Below are 6000 nucleotides of genomic sequence, written 5' to 3'. Positions count from 1 at the left end.
CATTTTTTTTTTATATTTCGAATATGTCTTGTTTCAAGAAAAAATGTAACCTGTGAACGTTAAGGTGGAATTTAAGTGGCTATTTTATGTACGATGGGGTGAAAATCGTGAATTTTGAAGATTTTGCTTGAATTTTCACCAGGGATTATTTATATTAATATTGCAGTGAAATTAAGAGAGATAGAAGCTGGGAGTCAAAGAACAAATTGTAGAGTGGTTTGAGAACTTCAATTCGATTGATAGAAACTTTCAAGTTCAACATGAATTATTGGGATAAAATTAATAATTACGCATCAAAAATTACTAACTTTGAAATTTTCACTTTCGAAAAGTATTTTCTGATTTCAAGGGGATGAATCAAAAATGAAATTCTTCTTTTATTTCCAATAAACGAAAAAAATATGCATAAAAATAGAATAAAAAAATTTTTTTTGACTCGATTATATACAGGATTCGATTATACAGTGAAAAGAAAACAGAGACCGTATATAATCAAGTCCGCGCTGTAATTGAATTCTACCAGCGAGGAAAATAACCCGTCAGCATAGTAAGTAACGTGTGTCAATAAGCCCATGAATGAAAAACCACAATCGGATCAGTTGCTGCTTTCGATATCATAATTTGGCGAATCATCTCCACAGTGGCGGCAAAGCCACTGGCTCTCTTCCGCTTGGCACCGAGGGGTACCTCACTGCGGATATAAGCCAAAGTGTACATCCCCAACAGACGCAATCAGTGGGTTTGTGTGGAGACAGATACGAAACAGGCCACCAGGTTCAATGACAGATTTCACTTTCGATAATATTATCAGCACTTTCGCACACACATCATACTGACGATGGCACATCAAATAGAGCGCAAAAAAATAAGGAAGGCCACAATAATTAAAATTTATGGCGCGCGATAAAAGTGCAGACGCGATTCACAATGGATTTATGACAGAATTGACAGTAAATTATCGATCAATAATCTCCATTGTGGAAAAAAATAAATAATTATAACGCGCGATGAGGTGAGAAACTTTGCTTCGGAGGGTAATAAGACTCTTATTTTGGAATCAAATTCGTTGCAAAGCGTGAGAAACGAACGGGAAAAAAACCAACATAGAACGTTCCATCAAGACCCACAATAAAAACTTCACATTTCAGCACGAATCAATTCGAAGCTAAACAAATCGCATAAAAAAATTGAGCAATCAATGTCATTCACCTGTCATCACCCGCCCAAAATCCATAAACCCCACGGATAGCCCTCGCTTGAACAAGAAACATCACCTCATCTCAAGAGTCAGATCTCTGAAGTACGCGTTTGTACAAGAAGTGTGAAGTGCACTCTCTGCCTCCACCACCACTCGGACCCTGGTTTGCGGTTATATCACGCTCTCTGGTGGCCTGGCTGGTCCGACATCGCCGTTGCCTGAAGCTTGGACCTCGGGTCTGTCCCAGCGCTAATGGAACACATCGAATGCATATGTCGTAGTCAGAGAGGCTCACTGGGGCCACGACGGGCGTACAATTGTATGAATGGTTGCTCTGGAGACACACTAGCAACACACTCTGTAGTGGTTAGGCCGCAACGAAGCAAAAGAAACAACTTTAATGCACAATACCTTGAATGCCGGGGGCTTGCGTAACCTGTGTGTACCGTGTTTCGTTTGCGTACCATGCGTGTGCCGTCTTGGATTATGATGATGATGATGATGATGTTGATGCTGCGAGGGCTGTGAGTTAACTCAAGGCCCCACGTCTCAGCCAGCGTTTCATTTCGAAGTTGCGAAGCGAAAGAAGTCACCATCTCACTCGACCGTGCGTACGATATGTACGCACTGTGCAATATTGGGTGAACGGCTAGGGATGGTCAGAATTTGTTGTACCTCTGGAAATGAGACGTGATACATGAAGGACATTGCTTCGCCCGATGCTATCCTGATAACCAAAAAGTTTGAATACCAACTATGCCATCCCAACAGGTTTATTTATATTGTACAACAATTCAGTTGAATCTAAAGTGATGGGTGGTAAGATCGTTGCAGTGCAAATTGAAAGGAAATAGATAGCATTCTTGCATATGAATCAGCAGATAAAGCCCGTAACCCGGCTGAAAATCGCTATAACAAATCAAAAAAAGTTATAAGAGATTGTGTCCAAGACACGACCGCATTGTTGACGTAGAACTACGATGTAGTTTAATTCAAGTCGCTTGTTTATAACAGCGAATAATATTTTATAATTCTACGAAATTTTAGAAATAACCATTCTACCAGTTTGGTCGCCCTGAAATATTTTTTTCTTGTAGAACCATTTGACGATTATAGTTTGATGGTTCATTCTTGTCCTCGCAGAACAATACATGCTCGCGATAAGAGCAGTTATCATCCTTAGTGGAAAAAGTTTTGCTACTGGCAAGCGAAACCAAATCACATACAAAATTCCAGAGCGACATTTACTTTCTAAATAAACGAAATAAACTCTTCCTGTTAATCTCAACAACCTCGAAAAGAGTAACAATGCTTCATTATGATCAAGATTAGCGCAAATGCAATCCTAGTTGAAGGGAGTTTTGCAACTGGCACGCGAACCCAAACAAATCAATATTTATTATAACTTATTGAATTTAACTTGGTATTCCCAAATAATTTTTTGGTGCACAACCTTAACACCTGCTTTACCATAGCGTCAGTTCAATGCATTGATGCAATGTCAAAGGTACCAACGAAGCCTTTATGATGACGGAAAACAAACAATGTCAACTGCTTGGAAAAAGGCTGAATATTTTCCCCAGCAGAGATTCATTACTAATACCCTAGCGCAAATGTTTCCCTCCCGCTATCTCTCCTCCTTGTGGACACGTTCGGATCGACATATTCAACCGCAACAGCGCAATACGTTAAAACGCACGCACGTACACACACACAAAAATATCCATATATCGATAGCTTGAAGCAATTAAATATGCACACACTTATCTCCGTTTTGCGCTCTTCTCAACAGAAGCCCTTTTTGTTAATACTGCCGGTCTAGATAAGCTTAGCTGTCATCCTTTGTGGAGAGAGTTTTGCTACCGTCATGCGAAACCAAATCACAGACAAAATTCCAGAACATTTATTTTCTTGGTGATCTGACGATAGCCTAGCTTGATGATTCCTCACACAATTGTGTAGCTCAGAACCTTAATGCAATGGCGTCAGTTTGTACAATTATTGCAATACTAGAGCATCAGCGAGTCAGTAATTTGGTCGCGTCCACAGCTCAATCTGAAACTAAGACATGTGAGGCTTTAAACTTCCTTAGTTCATCTCTAACCTTCGAAAAGGCCCTTGAAAAACTTTTCTTTTTCCTCATATTACTCCTCCACTCCTCACCGTCCAGCTCGCCCAGCAACGATGTCGTTCAGTCGGTGTCCTCACGAAGAATGAAAGCCTCAGCGAGATCCACTGTTTATACTCTAGGCAAATATTCCCCTTCGTTATTCTTCTTCTCCTTTGTTCACGGAGACTCTAAGTCTTACGATTTCCTCTTCGTTGCTCGTCCATAAGTTGCTCGTTATTGACAGCTCTGTTCGGGAAAGCACACACATGAACAGAACAAATGTATGGGAAAATGGAAATGCTTATAGTTTTCATGAATTTTTACTATTTAAACACCATGTGATTGTAATGTATAGCATATCAAACAAATCTTAGGGAATTTCTGATTCGTTTGGTATGTAAATCGCCAAAATCCGTTCGCGGCAAAAATAGTTATTAACGTTTACTTTATTTCATAAAAACGTGACCTGTGTTCTGATTTGGCACCCTTAATGAAAGACGTAGTTCTACGTCAAAAATCCCGCATCCAATATCGCAATAATTATTTGCCCAGCACCACCATCAACAAAATTAACAACAAATCAACAGATAAATGTGAACTTTCTTTTCTCGTCAGTAGAAATAACGATAGCAATTAATCGTATTTGCTCCAGTCCCGGTGGTCTTGACTTTCAACAGACGATAATGTCGTTGACTATGTCCCTGAAGCTCAATTAGTCACACTGTTAAATCTACTACAGCTCTGTCAGTATTTTATTCTAGAATGTTTCGATAGCAGATAGTTTGGAAAGTCAGCAGGAGATAGTAAATCCAAGGGAAAATTGGGAACTGATTTGTAGCAGCTCCAAAGTACACTGATGGGCGCAAAAAACCCACCCCATTTGAATCAATGTACTCCAATATTTTTTTTCAAACTTTTCGGTAATCCAGTCAATACTAAGTAAAAGTAGGTTTTTTTTCTTTATTATAGTGACTTTCAACACATTTCGGCTGGTTCGTCACTTTTACTTCCATTTTTGGAAGAATGTCGGGAGTGAGAATTGAACTCGTGATCGGCTCCCAGAAAAAGTAGGTAATTAGTAGATCATTTTGCTATTTCAGTATTTTTCATTTATTCTTTCTACATCAATACACCCCTCGGTTTTGACAACTGGTTGTTTACATCTGACACAAACATAATTTTCGTAGCAGTTTAGTCATTTTTTCGTGAAGATGGGTAAAAGCAAATCTCAACATAGGTCCGAAACTATATTGTGTGTGACTTCCAGCGTAAGGAGTCTCATCGAAACATTGTTGGGAAGTATGTGGTAAGCCGTGGTGCGATTCAGCGGGTCATTCGGAAGCATCAGATGCTCGGCAGCGTGGCCGATCGACCGGGAAGAGGACCAGAACGTAAGACTGATGCAATAACGGGCACGCGAATCATTCGGGAAGTAGAGAAAAATCCACGAACGATTATTCGGACAATTAAAGAAAGGTTGGATCTGGACCTTTACAATCGCACCATTCGATGCCGCTTGGTGGAACGGAACCTGAGGAGCTACTTCGCCAAAAAGCGACCGATGATCAGCAACACTAACAAAAAAACGACTTCAGTTTGCGAGGGGCCATGTCAACAAGCCGCTGTTATTCTGGAAGCGCGTTATTTGACTGTTTGTATTTGACCTCATCATTGGAAACATAGACTGCCCTTCTCTTCTGCAAAATATCTACTTGTACGCACCCTTCCGTCAACTTCGTGAGCGTAATTTATTTGTAGCTAACCGTCAAAGAACTATTGGGTATAACAATCCTTTTGATATCTGTGTTAGATCGTTCAATGATGCAAGTGCTGTTTTTGATTTTAATTTGTCTAAATACGTGTTCAAAAGTAGATTGAGGAACTTAGACTGAGATTCAGTCCGTGGAGTTTATAAAACTCGAGACCAAGTATATGAATAAATAAATTTATCATGTAGGTCTTGCTAACGGGCGTTAAATAAAAAATGAGAATTTTTTCAATCACATATAAAAAAAATTTTTTTTTTCATCGATTTCAGTATTTTTTCTTAATAACATAATGTATTTTCTTAAAAAAAATGTCAGTGAATGTTTGAGTAAGGGCCGTGGTCTGCTGTTCGACGCAAATTTGTCGCGATGCTCTCACAAGAACGTTGTACGGCACTTACGTCCATTTTCCGGATACAATTCCGGATTCTTGTAGTCAGTTGCTTCGTGTCCTTGGCCCTCCAATTGTTTTTATACACTAGGGCACTGAGTGAGCCAAAGAAATCCTCTATTGGGCGGCACTGGGGCAAGTTTGTTGGGTTACGATCTTTCGGCACGAACGGTATCTTTTTCTCCTCAAGAAACGCCTGCGTCCTCTTGGCGTAATGGAAAGACGCCTTGTCCGGCCAGAAGACGTACTTCCCATCCGCGTGATGCTCGTTCAGGAACGGCAGCAGGATTTTATCGAGGCATTCTTCTCGATAGATTTGTTGGTTGATTGCCAGACCGCTCGGCTTAAACCAAGGCTTTGAAATGCCCCGGACGGAAATGGCGATGACTTGTCGCTGGAGTAGTAATTATCATTTCCTGGTATATGCGTTTTGGACATCGGAAAATAGCTTTCGTCGTCCAGAACGAAAGACGTCCCGCGGTATTTTTTGGTAATCCACCGACACTGTGATTTAACCGTCTCAATCTGCTCCTCC

Source organism: Toxorhynchites rutilus, chromosome 2 (assembly GCF_029784135.1).
Source record: "Toxorhynchites rutilus septentrionalis strain SRP chromosome 2, ASM2978413v1, whole genome shotgun sequence".
NCBI lineage: Eukaryota > Metazoa > Arthropoda > Insecta > Diptera > Culicidae > Toxorhynchites > Toxorhynchites rutilus.
The sequence above is the reverse complement of the archived record's forward strand: the minus strand, read 5'-3'. Positions refer to the sequence as shown.